The sequence below is a fragment of the Neopsephotus bourkii genome, unplaced genomic scaffold (assembly GCF_033783945.1).
Source record: "Neopsephotus bourkii isolate Nb327-2 ecotype Australia unplaced genomic scaffold, CSIRO-AGI_Nbou_v1 NB_659, whole genome shotgun sequence".
Classification (NCBI taxonomy): Eukaryota; Metazoa; Chordata; class Aves; order Psittaciformes; family Psittacidae; genus Neopsephotus; species Neopsephotus bourkii.
Window position 1 is genome coordinate 7635757 of NW_026901158.1, and position 16986 is coordinate 7652742.

The 16986-nt window shown below is 44.8% G+C and overlaps 1 protein-coding gene and 1 long non-coding RNA gene across 3 annotated transcripts in view; both read right to left on the reverse strand.

The window, feature by feature from the left end:
- TRIM32 (tripartite motif containing 32) overlaps positions 1-16986 on the reverse strand; it is a 477288-nt gene that overhangs the window by 67440 nt on the left and 392862 nt on the right. The window lies entirely within an intron of this gene.
- Positions 666-15567, reverse strand: LOC133211735 (uncharacterized). Its single transcript, XR_009725277.1, has 2 exons — positions 15485-15567; positions 666-841 (listed from the first exon to the last, which is right to left on the reverse strand). It is a non-coding gene; the product is annotated as an uncharacterized LOC133211735 (long non-coding RNA).

Genomic DNA, 16986 nt, shown 5'->3' on the forward strand with positions numbered 1-16986 from the left:
CCTGTGGACCATCTCTGGATGCATCCAGTTGACTTAAGCCACAGAGGAGGGAAAGTACAATCTTCCCTTTGCTTCTGGGATGGCAAAATCAGCCAACAGCCTCATAACAGAGAAATAGTCTCCCTGTTCATAAATGAAAGCAATCGACCAAGTCAAAACTTCAGGGGAACTGACATTCACAGGCTGTGTTGACAGCATCTGTGTTATTTTTTCATATATACTTTTCCCCCCTTCTAAATTAACTTTTCCTTTAAATACATTTTTCCAGCAGGCCAAATAATTGGATTTTTCTTTGTTAAAAGAAGGGAACATAAATTACTCCTGTTGGGTGCAGATTAGGTTATGGGATTTCTTTTGTTCTGTCACTGTCAATGCCCCAGTGTCAGAGAGCTTTAATATTTAATGCATTCCTAATTAGTCTCCATTGGCCCAGGGCACTTAACAAAACCTGACACCAACCATCGAGTCAAGTTCATTTAGAGAGCACAATTACCCAACCATCATTTCCATACTGCAGCTGGAATACCCATGAAATTCCCTTCCCAACCCCCATCCTTGCTCCCACCTTCCCACAGTCACAAGTTAATTATATATATATATATATAAAGAAAGAGGATTTGATTCCAGTGACAGAAGATACAAATGATTTCATTTGGCCAGGGCAATGACATTTCCAAGGCTCCTTTAATCGCTAAGAAGCTCTGCTGCATTGAACGGCATTTACCGAAGGATATTACTGCCTGTGTCACTGCTGCCTTGATGCCTTGTTGCTTTACATGCTCCAAAGATCTGAAGTTCACGCTTTCCCAAAGCTCAGGCTGATCATGTGGGAAAGGAGCATCTAGAAAGGAAAATAAAATATGATTTTAAATAACAATTATTTGCCCAGGGAGATTTAGCCTTCAATCAACAGGCATGTTGCAGGGGTTAGTTGCTAGTGATAGATGGCACCAAGACAGCAGTGATGATCAGAAAGGGCTTTACAAAGAAAGCAGGGGATGAAGCAAGAGCCCAGCTTCTCCACATGGGAAGCTGGGCCAAAGCTTGCGATATGCACACTCTCCAGGTTTTGGGACCTAATCCTCATATCACCCAGGTGCAGATCTTGATAAATCCAAGAGAAACAAGCTCTGAAGCGGTGTCTGGAAGCACCGACCTTTCGCTGGTGGCTCTAGGGACACCAGCAATGCAAAGTTCAGCTTCATGAATTCCCACCTAGAGAGAGACTTTGGCTCTTTGCCCCCAAAAGCCTTGAGTATAACTGAGCTGAGCAGGAAAAGGAAGCAAAGAGATGCACCAGGACTTCACTGCTCAGGAGCACAACAGCCCAAACTCTGGTGCCCCCACAAATGTCTCTGCTGCAAACTGGGGTTAAACTTGTTATTTAGGTGACAAAACTTCTATGAACTGAGCCTTTTTTGCATGCTAATGACACTGAAACCAATCTGCTTCGTGGGGATGCATTGGCTTGACCTTCATTTTCAAAGAGGAGCACAGGAGCCTTCCCATGGATTAGATCAACAATTACAGAAGACATAATATCTGTGAAATCTGTCACTAATTTCAATGACAGCAACAAATGCAAAACGTGTGTCACATGCTGGAGAATAATTGAATTTGAAACCTCAAAAAATGGTCAGTTAAGTAACATAAATTATATGAAGTCATTAAAAGTTAATAATAATTAGGGGGCTGGAGCACCTCCTATTTGAAGACAAGCTGAGAAAGTCAGGGGTGTTCAGCCTGGAGAAGAGAAGCTGTGTGAAGACCTCAGAGCAGCTTCCAGTGTCTGAAGGGGGCTACAAGGATGAAGAAGAGGGGCTCTTCCATCAGGGACTGTAGTGATAGGACAAGGGGTGATGGGTTCAGACTGAAGCAGGAGAAGTTCAGGTTAGATATAAGGAAGAAGTTCTTTACTCTGAGGATGCTGAGGCGCTGGCACAGGGTGTCCAAGGAGGTGGTAAATGCCCCATCCCTGGCAGTGTTCAAGGTCAGGTTGGACAGAGCTTTGGTTAACATAGTCTAGTGTGAGACATCCCTGCCCATAGCAGGGAGTTGGAACTGGATGATCTTAAGGTCTTTTCCAACCCTAACCATTCTATGATTCCATGCTTCTATGAAAACTCTCCATCAGCTCCATCCTCACACTTTCCAAGCTGCTCTTGAGGATGAAGCCCTCCGAGCAGCACACTTTTTGCTATGTAAACTGTTCCAGGTTTCACAATGCCAAATCTTGAACTGCACAGTCAATTTGAGTCATTTGCAACTGAACCTGTATTCACACATCTCAGAGTGCTGCTGCTCTTCATATGTGGGTTGCTTGAAACTGCAGCTGGTGCAATTCGAAGTGTTTGATCCAAGCTCATTGACTTCAATGGAAATTTCTTCTCACCAGTGCTATGAAAATAGGTATTTTTTTTTCCTAAGAAGAATCACCCAGCTCTGCTATTTATCTGTATCTGTTCAATATGCAGGAAATAAATCCTTTCACAGCTCTAAACTGTCTTAAACAGAGCACTAAGAAATCCCATTCCATGAAATTATGACATTTCTCTTCAGTGAGTGAGGATCTCATTGCTGATCCTGTATATGCATCTTCATCTTCCTCATCCAAAGAGGCAACATATGAAGGGTTAACATGGAATATTAACTTGTTAGACTGTTGATCTGCCCTGGAGCCATCAGGAGCTTAAATAGCCAACAGTTAATTAAAAATAAACTGACACTTTACTTTAAGGATAGTTTTAATAACCATTTATAAATGTTACATTAAAAATTCATGCACTGTTATCAACTCCTGCTAAGGATTTACAGCACAATGGAGGTGTCATGAATGTTTTATAGATGCTGTGGAAAACCTCTTCCTGAACAGATATTTTTCAGAGGTCTATATGCCTTTCCAGGGCTGCATCCTATGTACCCAAGACAACGGCAGCAGATACAAGCAGCTTCCTGAGATGCCAGGGCTTAAGTTTAGACTTTGCTCTGCAAAATATATGGCCAACATAACAGAGGCCTCAAATACCCTGAGAAAGTGTTAGAAAATGCCTCTTTCTGCTCTAAAACAGCCCACATAGGATCAGCTTCACCTCCCTGTGCAATGCATTCTATGTACCCAAGTCAACAGCAGCGTGGCAAATACAAGCAGCTTCTCAAGATGCCAGGGCTTAGGTTTAGACTTTGCTCTGCAATGTATGTGGCCAACATAGGAAAGGCCTCAAATACCTTGTTAAAGTGTTAAAAAATGCCTTTTTCTGCTCTAAAGCAGCCCATGCTCCTTAGGAACAGCTTCTCTTCCCTGTGCAATGCACACATCGGATCAGTTTTCCCTTTCAGAACGTCACAACCCCCAGGAGGGGCACAATAAACAGTCAGGGGCCTACGAAAGTAAGGAAAATATGATTACAATCTAAACCAGAGAAAACAGCCTAATGCTCCCGAGTAATCTTCGTCAGCCTCTCCAAACGCGTACACACACAAGCAAACACATTCACAAAAGACAAACCCATCCTCGCTGCGCATCGCTATGAGCTTATCAGGGGTAGATTTTTTACTCCTCTTTGCAGCTGAGGAGAGGCAGCAAAATGGTTGTGCTTTGAATAAGCAGTGTTTGACCTGGAAAGCATTGAGAAACTCGGAGTCATGTTGTTGACTCAGAGCTCCCGGGTCTTTCTTTCCTGTCTGGCTGTGGTTGCAATGTGTGATCTTACCTTTCCCAAAGCCTTCCCTCCCCATCTGTCAGGAGGGAGGATAATCCTTCCCAGTCATAGTGGGCTTGTACAGATAAACTCATTAATGTGTGGGAGGTGGCAGGATGGTACAATGATAACTGCTACTGAAAAGATTATAGATAAATTGAAAGTCTTATTGTCATTATTAGCTATTTCAAAACGAGCTGCCTTTGACAATGTTGCTGCCCCTTTTGTTTTAACTCTCTGCAGACACTGGCATGATTGAAGCTGCCTGTCTGCATGCTTGTGGGAAACAAATCTAATCTTATGGTTACATGCTTATCTATGCTACTCCTACCTCATTCTGCATATCACGCTGCAAGTGATATTAAGCAGGTGAGCTGCTGCGTGCTGAAAGGAGGGAGATGTGGCTGCCAAGGCCCTGCATGGCACTCAGGCACAGAAGTGATTAAATCCACAAGGTGAGGGCCTGACCACCTCCTTTGTGCTTAATACCTTCCATGCAAACACAGGTCCTCGCTGTGCTCGCACTGATGGAGAGCAACCTTCAGACTCTGCAGCCAGCCACCAATCAAACTGGCATTAACCTTGTGTGCCTTTTTCCTCTCTTTTTTGTTCTTTCCTGTTTTGCTGCCTGATGAAGGAAAGCTTCTGTGAGCATTGGCTCCAGGGCCTGGCAAGAAAAAGGTTAAATATTACTGAAAAACACTTGGTGTCAAGCAGGTGCCAACCTCTAATGAGGGTAATTGATAATACAATGTTCACAGGTAGCAGAAACCCTCAAGGCTGCTGTGCGAACACCCCTGAAGAGGAGATGAAGATGAAGTAGGCATTTGCCCAGGTTCTCATCGAATTTGCACCCTTTAAAGCAGCCATACCAATGCTGGATTTTATCCTGCTGAAGCATATCCCTGGCAGGATCTCCCAAGCAACCCCCTTCTACTCTCACTCCCTTTCCAGAAGTAGCAGAGTTGAGGACAGCTTCCTCAGAGGCCAAAGCTACACGAGTGTAAAGCATCTCAGAGCTGCAGGGAAGTCTATAGGGGCCATATGCCACTATAGGTGACAGGTTCATGCTCCCCAGAGCTCACAGGGGCACCCAACCAGAAGATCTAACACCCCCCAAAGGGGGTGAGGAAACATAGGCTGATTTTAGCAGGTGACAGGCACAGAGATGCTGTAAGATGGTGTCCTCTCCACCTGCATTACCACTCTGTCTTCCTCTGTGCTGTTCTCTGTATTATTTTCATTCAGGGCAACTTCTCCTCTTTTCCCTCTAGTGATGACGGTTTTGTTCTGTTGGATTCGTGAGGTTCACTAAATATAGTGAAGGGCTGTTTCTGCAAGGACTTCAAAAGCTTGTTTCGTTTGCTTGGTGCCTTTCATCCTTTGTTGTCCCTGCTTGTGTTGGACTCCCAGCTGCTACCCAGCCTTATCTGCTCAAATTTCTGCTGAGGACTTGGAGGCGACACAGTCAAAACCCACATGTGATACCCAATCTGAAAGCTGCTACTCCCCAGCTCAAATGAACAGGGACTCAAAGGGACTTCACATAGACACACACACACACGAAACTGTTGTGAATGGCACCATCATATGCTCTGAAAGGGTTTCATCTGAAGATGCTGAAGGTTGAACAGAGCCCTGGGCAGCATAGGGTAAGGTGTCCATGCCCATGCAGGGGGTTGAAACTGGATGATCTTAAGGTCCTTTCCAACCCAAACCATTCTATCATTCTTTGATTTTATGATGTGTCTGCATGGAGATGCAGAGGATGCACATCTCACATACACTTGGGCTTCCAGCTGCATGTGGCCACCGAGAGCAACACTCAGAGAAGGCCCTTTGGGGCATACTGGGCACTGCCAACCATCTCTGCTTCCCCACCACATGCTTGTTCATGCTGCAAAACACCTTCTCTAAGCAAGTTTCAGTCATGGGACATGCTGCTTTTAGCACTGACTTCCTGTCCTTGCAGACAAGTCACCTCCATACGGCACTCCAAAAGGCATACAACATCCATGCACACAATGCTGTGTGCTTCTATCCCCCTCCACACACACACTTCCTTAGAAGAACAGGAAAGAAAAAGAAATAGGAACAGATAGCTTTGGGTTGAAACTGGGCCAGACATCCCATCCCTCCCCAACGTTATCCCCTTGTAGTGATTTCCATCTCCCAACAATCTTCACAGCTTCCCATTTGTCCTCTGGTTATGCTATAGCTGCAGTGAGCCAGGAAGAAATGATGTTTTAAGGATCCAATTGGCAGTTTTACACCAGATCCTGAGGAACTTGATGCTTGTGCATCTGCCATCAGACCCAGGCTTCTGGTAAGCCTATACGTACACACGGATGCAGAAGAGGCTTCCTTACACAGAAAACTCATACTCATTGGCATTCAGAGCTCCTACCTGGGCCAATTTATTCCTTGTATCATTGCCACGGGAGGATTGTTCCCATGTGTTCACTCACCCAAACCTCCCTGTAGCATTTCGGATCTAATCCTCTCGGTAACATCAAGGTGAGGGTCATTTAAAGCTATTTTTCATGAAAACCAATTTTCAACCCCAATAATAATAATGCAGAAGGAGGAAGAAAAAGAAAGAACATGAGAACTTGGACAAAACAGGCAGGAATTAAGCTCAGAGGCTTGTCTCCCTCTACTGGCCCCCAAACAAGGCACACAGGAGTCACACTCGGTTTGAAGGAGGAAAACAGCACTAAACCCAGTCACTGCCCTGGGTTTTCTTGCATTTTCTCCATAGTCATGCACAGAGCTCTGGAAGAAGCAGGAACAGGCTGAAGAGCTGTTAAAGAACGTGTCTCCTGTTCATTATTGCACACGTAAAGCAGGAACCAGCACCAGAATGTAACTAGATCCTTTTTCCTCCCCTTTTTCCCAAGGTAAGACTGTTCCTTGCTGCATATTTCCTAGTGATCCTCCTGATCTAGTTTTCAAATCCCACCTATAGATTTCCCTCTAATAAATCTGTTCCTTGCCCAACAGCTTTCCTGCAGAACTACTTCAATTTGGTTTGCAGCATCATTCCTGTGCTCCCTCCAAAGCCTTAATCCAGGGTCCAGGCTCACAGGGAGAAGAATTTCAGCTAACCAGGAGTAGCAGGGAAGGCTCTGCTGAGTTTTCCTTCAGTGTTTTTTGGTATGAGGGGAAGAAAAGCAGAGGCAAAAAGCGCTCACATACTCAGATCTGATTTCAGGATGGAGCCGTAGATGCTCTGTGTAATGTATTATTCCCAAATGAATTCTGTGCCTTGTACCTTCCACGTGTGTGCATGGGGTGAGGGAAAAGTCAGGATTTATTAACTAAAAATCTTCATTAGAGCAGTTTAAAACTACAGATGGCATCAGGGTCTGAGGCAACCTGCAATTCCCATCCTTGTCCTCATGCTTTTGGAGACACAAGTTGCATTATACTGCTAATATTTATACCTACACAGCAAGCCTGGGTTTGGGGTTCTTTGGTACAAATCTGGGCTGAATTGTCTAAATCCTAAACGTTTTCTCAGTATCAGTGATGGTTTCTTTCTGCTTGATAATCTGCCTCTTGAAGCCTGTAAGAATGGGCATCGAGAATGAAATGAAGTCTGTATGAATGAGCCCTCAGCCCTGCGATCATCTGTATTGCAAACTATTAGGGTCTTTCAGTGGCTCGACTCTCCAGAAATTACTCTTCTCTTTTTTTGGCTTGAAATGTTAAAGGAAATCAATGCTGTTAAGAAAAAGGCATCATAATTTGCAGGGGAAAGGGCAAATATGGTCATTTTTAGCCATCATGAAAATCAAAATTGCTATCCCCAGCTTAAGAATTATTGTGATGAAGTTGTTTTTCCAATCAGAGCCCTCTTTGTGCAGGAGACTTCACAAGTACACCGGTTTACCTGCAAGTAAGATCTCATTGGCATTTATACTGATATGCCTGGAGGGGAAGCAGTACAGAGTCCTCATATTATCCCTTAACTCTGCAGGGGAAAAAAAAAATGAGAATTTTGCCATTTATGTTGCTTTTGTTTTCCAGATATTTTGCCATTAATGTTACTTTAATTTTTCAGATGTTATCCCCCCAAAAAGCAGAAACTGCCCTAAAAAGCCTCCAGCCATTGCGTGGAAATGCAGCCACCTCTAGAAAGAAACCCAAGACTTTTTTGATGGCTGTTTTGCACGGTGTTATAGCACAGAGGAGGAAAGAAACAACATGCCCATCTGAAACTGTGAAGGGGAGACTGGAGAGAAGACAGTCAGTAGTCAAATACAGCAATAACACTTGATTCCTTAATAGGGAGGTGGAAGAGAATGAATGAACACACATGGATAGATAGCTTTTGAGCAGAAATTTCCAGCCTGGATAACAGAAGCTGGAGCATCCATAGGCTGCTTCTGACAAAACCAATAGAGCAAAGTGAGCCAACTCAAAGTGTCTTATTCGAGACTTCCACCTCCAGCAGGCAAAGCTTTAGGGGGCTTCAAATCAAAACAGAGTGGAAATCAGTGTTTTCTTCCAAACCAGGTCAGCCAGCGCCCATCAACACCACAAGATGGGGTTAGTCCAGCATAGATCCTCTGCCGACAAACACCAGGTATAATAACTGCAGTCCCACTTCCTGCACTCCATAGAGGTTTCTTACTGGCCCAGCACCGTTTAGCTTGTGAGATGTGACGAAATCATAGCCGGAGGGTTAATGGCAGTGGCTGCAGGCTATTAAAGCTCAGATGCCAGCCTTAACTTGTGCTGTGGGCTCTTCTTTATTCATGACATGACAGCCAGAGGATGAGGTGTCAGGCGTAGCGCTAACGGTTCTTGGCACCCCTTGGTTTGTATTGCTCACAAAACTTTGCCTGATTTAGGAGGCGATTTGTGTATTTATAATTAATATGGATTAGCTATTATTATCTATGCAATATGGCAGGCAAGCAGTTGAGAGAGGTTAACAGCTGTTCAACAATGCAAATGATGCCCAAGCAAAGTACAGTTTAGGAATGGGGTATTAGCAACAACACACACAAGTTCAGTACCAGTAGCAAATATAAATAACCAGGGCATGGAAATATTCCCAAGGTTTTGCTGGACATGCAGCTGAAGTGCAGGGAATGGACACTGGTTCCTGTGTTCTGCAACCAATCTCACTGTTCACAACAGTTATAAGTGGATGGGAAACCAGCACAGCTGGTCTCAAAGCAACCATCTAAGCTTTCTGGGCTTGCTTGCAGACAAAAAACTCCCAATGCTTTTGTTGGCACCCGGAGGTTTTGAAGAAAGTCATCAGATTTGAGAAGCATTTTGTTGGGAAAGTTGCTCTAAAAATAATCCCCAGGGAAGGGATGCTGAATGGACTGTTCTCCAGGTCTTGGTCCATTAGAAGAGATGATGTAGCCTTGGTGGGTCTGGGGATCAGCCAGAAACCCTACTGTACTCACCAGACCCTCCCAGGCAATACAGGTGAGCAAGGTCTAGATTATGTGCTTGTCCCTCTGCATGTGCAAATCTGGACAGGCTGCACTCCCTCTGTATGAACCTCACAGAGCACAGCACATATTTCTCTCTAGTAAATCCTGGATGTAAATCCTGGCCCTGTTTTTCACTTCCAGTCACTTCTGCTTTTAGACACCGAGTTCTGCCAGCAAGATGCCCTAAGGTAAAGTTTCTCCCTAGATTCCAGGCTCAAGAATACCTTCAAAGCCCATTACACCTATGTCAAGCTTTGCTTAGAGATTCCTCAACAACAGCACTTCAGCTGGAGCTTATGCCTTATTAGACACCACGAAACCATAACTCAGTGGTTCTTGTGTCTTCAGAACTCCTTATCCCTCTACAGGGATGAAGCAAGCAGGTAACTGCCTGCAAATAGAAGCAGAGCACAGCAAGGACTTGCTCACCTCCTGATAGCAGCAACACATTCACCTCCTCTCCAGCATCCTGCAAGGCACTGGGAAAAGATGGAGAGGTGGTTGCCAGCCCTGCAGGTGGGAATGCTTGAAAGAAGTAGAAGTGACACAAGAAAAAGCACCACAACTCTGGCATAGCCTCCACCATATGGGTGATGGATGTAGCAGTGTTTGGCACCAGTGCTCACAGAGCTCTTCTTGTGTTTGTTAAGCCTGTAACTATATAAAATGTACTGACAGGAGTCCTGTTATCAGAGCAAATCCAAATCAGCTCCTGTGTCCATATCCCAGTAAAGAGCAAAGGAGTGAGAGAAGTGGGACAGCAAGGGAAGGTTTTGATTTTGCACTTGCAAATCAGGTCTTGCACATGGAGGGTTAGCTGGAGGCATTGAATGGGGTGAAAGGAAAGAGGGGAACAGGAGGGATGCATATACCTGTGTTCAGGTCTAAATCTGAACAGGACACACACATACCCTCATGAGTCAGAAGCTCAGCCATTGCCTATCTCTTTCACTGATTTCTCCTGCAAGGTGTTTACCTAAGCTGTGGTACCCAGTGACTCCTGCTCTGGGTGACAGACCAAACCCACAGGTCTCTTTTCCATCCTGACTTGTAATTCAGCCTGCACTGACAAAGTGCAGCAGAGGGAGGAGCACGGCATTTCCCCAGTGTTGTAAAAAAGGCTGAGATTACTGACGGTATAGAATAGGACTGGCTATTGCAGTATTTAATCTGCTGGGTGGCAATTCATTGAAACAGTTATCCAGGGCTTTAATCACTCTGCCAGGCTGCCATCTGCTTCACTCCTGCTTCCCTCATGGCTTAGGCCAGGTCTCGATGTAGGAGGGGATAGCTTGTGGGAAGCATTTTGGGGTCTGGGTTATAAGTCACCATGTGTGCACAACAGAGCTTGCTGGTGGTGCTACCATATCTGTGCCACAACGGTGATCTTTCCCGTGCACTGAGAGGGGCTGGAAGAGCATGGGGGGACCCAAGGTTTGGTTTGGCCTCTGGGCTTAGGTTGGGAACAGAAGTGATGGGGGAAGCTAGATCCCTTAACCTCGCTGCCATGTCAGCAGGGTTTATGGAGCATCTGGTAGTATTTACAGAGATGTTATTCACAGATATGAAATCAATTCATCTCATCAGCTTCCGTGCTGTGAGCCTCAGTGGCAAGAGTCTTCTCCAAAACCTGAGCTCTTTCTGTCCTGTGTACAACCTTAGAAACAGCGTCACCACCTTCCAAGGTGCTTCTGCCAACTGCTGAAAAACAGGAGTTCAGAGTGGTCTAGAGGGGTCTGGATTCAGTCTGATACCTGGTACAGGTAGTCCTAGTTGTGACCGTCATTGCATGGCATCACTGGCACTACCTGTGTCAAACCCTAGGAGGATAGAGAGAGCTCAGGGGTCTCACAGCTTGTAGTCCCTTTGGCCAGGCAATAAAAGAGCTGCTTGATCATTCTGGAAACTGAGAAATCTGGTTTTCTAACAGATTTGGTGCATTACAGTCATTTACTGTGCAGTCTGGGTGAGGTTCCCTCGCCTCTTAGCTGCAAACTGAGGGTGACTGCTACACAGCCCCAGAGCATCTCTGGATGTAGCAGTGCTATGCACTTTCAGGTGGGAATTAAGGAGAAGTAATAGCTTAAAACATTCACATTGAGGTATCAAAGAGGAAAACCTTTCCTCTTTGCTTATCTTTCAGCCTTTGGTTCCTCTTGGTATCCTTTCTTCCCATATTCCCTTCCAGGTCAAGCATGGTTATATTTGGCTATGTTTATTAATGGTAAATACCCACTTTGTTCTCAAGCAGATATGGGGCTGTCCAGCCACCAGCTTGCTGGTAAGCAAAAGAAAAGATAAGCTACACTAAATGTCTTGATGTCTTCACTGCCTCTCCCCATTGGCACTGCCAAAGTGAACTGTGGGTCCCCAAGAGAGAGGTCCCAGGGGATAGGCAGGACCTCATAGCATCCAGTGCTGGAACTTGGACACAGAGCTGTAAGAGGAGAGAAGCATTCAATAAACTCAGATTCCTCTTGAAAGACTGGAGGAGGCTCACAGAACCATATGCCAGCAGAATGGAAAATATAAATATCTCCTAATGAGATAGGCACTTGAGTCTCAGGAAGATTAAGAGAGAAAGGCAGAGAAAAGAACGGATGGCAGTGGGGCAGATGGGGAAGAGGAAGTATTTCGCTGGTATTTCTGCCATAAGGACTAAAAGATCCCACGGGTGACAAATTAAACATATTATTATTCCTGGGCAAGATGCTGTCAGTTTTGTTTGCTAAGGCTCCCAATTCTCCACCCACATTTTCCAATAGCTGGCTTACATGGGCAGCAATTATGGCTGGGCTGAACTTTGGGAGGAAAGGATCCTCTGGTGGCTTCATGCCTACTGGGCAGGGAATTTGGGTAGACTTGACTGAAAATAGACAGATGGTCTTGGGCTCCTGTGGAGCTGTGAAGAGGGATGAATTAGAGAACCCTTCTTCCCCTAAGGACAGCAATAAGCTGGGTTTATGGGGATGAGCATGCATCATGGGAGGAGGCATGGAACACATTGCTTACAGCATCACTGGACGGAGCTGAAAAAGGCAGTGCAATGGCGGGTCAGAGCTCAAGATTCTGCCTTTACTTAAAGAAAACTGTTAATACTAGTTAAAAAAAGTGCTGTGTGGTTTAGTTACTTGGCAGCTGGCACTTACCTGGTGTCAAAGACCAGGGGCAACTGGAGAAGTGCTGCAGCGTGCTACCTCCCTACTCCTAGATCTCTTCCAAACTCCATCTACCCAACCCCCCTGAAGAAACTCCACACATGCCAAGATTAAGGGGACATTTAGCCAGGTGGGCAGGAGCACTGTCCCAGTGAGAAATCTATCTTAACCAGTTGGGGTTCAAAGCTAATTTGCCCTTTTGATTTCCAAGACGTTGATGCCTTCAGTGCAGTAAATGAGTCTCGTAAATGGAGGTCACAGCAGGGCCTGTTGTTTGCTTTTGCTCCTGTCAGGAGCCAAGCATAAGGGCTTTCACATGCCACTCTGCATTTCAAACCAGTAAAGGCAGCCTGGGAGCCTTTAAGCAGGCCCTAATTAGCGCTGATAGATTTCAGGGTGCTCTGAGGCTACATTGAGCAGCCTTTGTCGAGCTGGGAGGCAGCCTCCTTCATTGCTTGAATGACAAAAGGGTTCACTGGGACTTGGGTTTGAAGCAGCTGGATAAAAGTGGTTATGACATGGCCACAGGCCTTGAATTAGCAGCTGATACAACAAAGAAAAGAGGTGAAACAGCAACCAGTTAATGCTCCTTCTTGTGCCATCTCCAAAAGACAAACATACAGAAAGCTGCAGGTTTGGATTTCAGCTGCTTACCTGTATTTTCTCCACTCCTTTGGTTCTACAAATGTGGGGCTGGTTCACGTTTAAAGAAGTTCCAAGTCATAAATTCCTGGTACTTCCAAACCTCTCTGTGTTTGGTTATGAACTGTTGCAGAATTATTATGATTAGGTTAAATCTCAGTAGCTTCTGCTTTTAACTTGGCATGCCTCCAGTTGTCACAAGCATGTGAGGGTCAAAGAAGTGTGACCTGGATGTCTTTTACTCATAGGACTATAATTCTGCATGGGTTCTATTCCAGTGGGGGGAAAATATCCTACAAAAGGTCAAAGAGACAGATTGTTCCGTAAGAATTAATAGATCCTGGTTTCTGTGTATTTTTGTCACTGTTTCACCCCCAATATTTTCCCCTTAGAGACACCTTGCTAGAGGCATTTATGATCTTAATCACTCACTCTGCATTACCTCTGGCATTCCTCCACCCACACCAGCTCTGCACTATGAGCTGGATGCTTTCACTGTAAGCTGGGATGTGTTATGTTGGAGCTGTAGCTGTCATGACTGGCTGGCCCATGTTTGCTGACCAGACCAAGCATTCCCCATTACAGTCCACTGTGGTGGATCATATTTGATCTTACTCAGACAATTACATCCCTCACATTCTGTGCTATATACAGATGTAATATATATATGTAATATGTAATGTGTGCTATTACTTCTCTCTTCCATGTAGAGTGGAGTAATCTTGATGTTAGTGCAGTGATGGTGCAGGCTGCTGAATAGCAAGTGAAAGCACACTGGGTATATCTTTGCTTTTCTTTATTATCTTCATATAACTTCTGATGCAGTCACAGCATCCCAGAGAATATGTGAAACACCATCTGAAAGTATTTGGGTGAACTCCTGCATCATCATTCACCAGTCTGGGTCAAAATTGTTCTAGCACAGATGCTATGGACAAGTGCCTGCTTTGATTTCTCTGTACAGACGAGCACGGTGCTGCTGGGTTTCTTTGCCTCTGTACAGATTTAACACTCTATGTGTTCCTGTAGGTAACATAGAGACACAGGACTCATCTGTTGACTGATGCTATTCTCCTGCTGACTCAGCATCGGTACAATCTCCATGCCCAACTGGAGAACCTCTGTTACACACAGCAAATATACTGATGTCTGCACAGATTCAAAGTTCAGGTGTGAAATAAACTGGAATCCTGAGTTCTGGTCTGATCAATGCAGTGGTATTAAAAAAATAATAAAAAATAAGGAGAAAAACACCCAAAAGTGTGTTGTATTTGGAAAGTTAATTCAGAAGTGCAAAGGGCTTTATCTACAAATGAAAGTTATGCAGGAACGAAGAAGGAGAGTAAAAACCCCCAAACTCACACAGCTTAAGGCAAAAAAAAGGGCAGTTAAGAAGGGATTTAATTGATAATGGTTTAGATAATGTCAAGTGAAGTTTCTATTCTCAGCCCAAGTGCAGATGATGAGGCAAAAGGACTAAATGTCGAAATTAAAGAAATACCCATTCAAAGCTAAACTGAGAAACCTTTTGTCACACAGAGAATCATAAGCGTGTGAGAAGTCCCAGCAGGAGAGGTTCTCAAGGCAAAATAACACTGGGGGCATTCAGGAAATAATTAGCTGGCTTCCTGGAGGGAGCAAGTAGATGTGTGTGAGGAAAGGAGGAGTGTGTGAGAGGAGGGGGAGGACTGGAATGAGATAAGATTCTAATAGAAAGAATGGATGAGAAATGAGGGGCCTTTAACTCATTCCACACAGGGGGAAAAGAGTAAGCAAGTAAGTAAAGGAAGAAGAAGATGTGTTATGCTCAATTTAATGAGCTCCTCTGGAGTGGCACTCTAGATCAGATGTGAAATGAGGCTCCTGGCTCAGTCAGAGATAACCTGGCCCCAACTCACAGCATCGTCTCTGCCAGTGGCCACTTGTGGCAGAACAAAGTGACCCGTGGGCTGCTCCTGATCCCTGCAGACAATGCACATATGTTTGTTGGTGTTTGGTCTTCCAGCTCATGGTTATGTTGTCCAAACCATGCCCAGCTGGAGCCTCTGGTAGGTCTTTGACACACTTGTTAGGTCGGACCCACATTGCTCTTGAATTGATCGCTCTTTCAATCAGGAATAGCTGCATTTACCAATAATATCAATACTACCATTACTAATGTTGCAAATCAAAGCATTTCTGTAGAAACCATCCTTCCTGCTCTCATGAAAGAAAATACCCATTCCATCTATTTCAAACATCACATGTTGACACAGAGAGTTGCCCTCTAAACATACCTGTGTCTCTCAGTTGACTCCAAATACAGATCAGATAGCCATCATAGAATCATAGTTAGGGTTGGAAAGGATCTGAAGACCACCTACTCCCAACCCCCATGCCATATTGCCAATGCCTGACTTCTGGGTGGTTCAAACTGTGAGAGGCAAGTCCCACACCACAAGTAAAAGCTTCAGTGCAGTTTACTTGCAGTAGGGCCTTGGGGTTTTTGCCTTTAAGTACTTTAATATCATTACCCTTTTGTGAGAACCTTCTGCCAATTCTTGTGCAGGAAGTTGCTGCCACAATTGCTCCAATCTCAGTAGCTGCTCTTTTTTATTTTTTTATTTTTTTACTATAAAAATGATAAATGATGGTGCTTTTAAAATTAATTTCCATTCTAGCAGCTCGTGACAGCCGCTTTGTCTGCGTTACTTGGGACAATGTACAAACATCAAGAAAGGGATTTCATGGGTTTTATGCTCAGTGCTAACACACAAGAGAACCTGATGCAGTAAGGGAAAACTAAGTACAGCTGAAAGGTGCAAAAGCTACAGAAGGACATTTCTCTGCATTAAATAAACACTCTGATTTTCTCCTTTCACAACCATATCCAAAACAAAGGATGTTCTTTTTAAGAGAATATGTGGAGGGTTTCTGGGCTCTAGCCTTGAAATTCCTACATATCCTCCAAGCAGGCAGCAAATACCTTACCCCAGCTGCCTATCAACCCTGAATTAGAGCACCCATCTTTCAGGAAATGAGTTCACTGCCTGGGCCTATTCAACAAGTGGCTTTTCAGCCTTAACTGCTAAGGAGGACACAGGTTAGCACTAAATGTACTAGTGGCTTTTGCTGTATAAGTAGGGGTCCAAGTAAGAACCAAAGTGAAACTGCATCAGGATCTGACCTGACCATTTAGCTCAGGCCACTGAACTGCTGCCAGGGGCCAATCACTGTAATTGATTCCCAGTCTCTGCCAGATGTGAACCAATGGCTGCAACACGCAGGTGCAGTCATGTCCCCATAATAGTCTTCTCTCCTCCTCAGAAAGGTTCCCTGTCATTAGCTGCCCCTCCTTCCATAGTCTCTGCCTGAAAGAGGAAATCTGTGCCGGTCTCTGCCCTTGCTTTGATGCAATGTCCTGTTAATGACAAATCCCAATACAAGTGTTTTTTAGGCTGCAAGCAACACCTTGTTTGGAGTGTTTCAGAGCTGCCAGGTATGAAGCATGGATGGGATGGAGTCCACAGACATGGGTCAAATCATGGAGAAGGAGCCGGGAGTGCCTTGCCTACATCTATGTGGTCTGAGACAATATTAGTCAAAGCCAGAGCTTAAACACCATTGCTGGTACCCACCTCCACTATGTCTCTCAACACTAAATGATCGAGCTCAACAGACACATATGTGTTGTATATTTACTAGCAGAATCTCAACTCCCATTTGAAAGCAACCCCAGGCTCAGGCTCCAGGTAAAGCAGCTTCCCACTTTTCACAGGTGTAGAACTCCAGAGCACGTCTTACAAAGAGCAATCCCTTCTTCCCCAAATAGCCATGGATCTCTGCTGAAGGGCTTAAGGCAGCCCCTTCCACACACACATCCCCCAAAGTAGGAGCCATCCCAAATCATCCCAGCAAGAAATCACTGTGCCTGACAAAGGACCGGTTTCCTCCCTGACTGCTCTTCTGCAGTCTGTTCCTATTCCTTTGCTTCACAGCCTGACAGAGCAAACAGCAAACATTCAGTCTAGCACCCGTCACGGCTAAGAA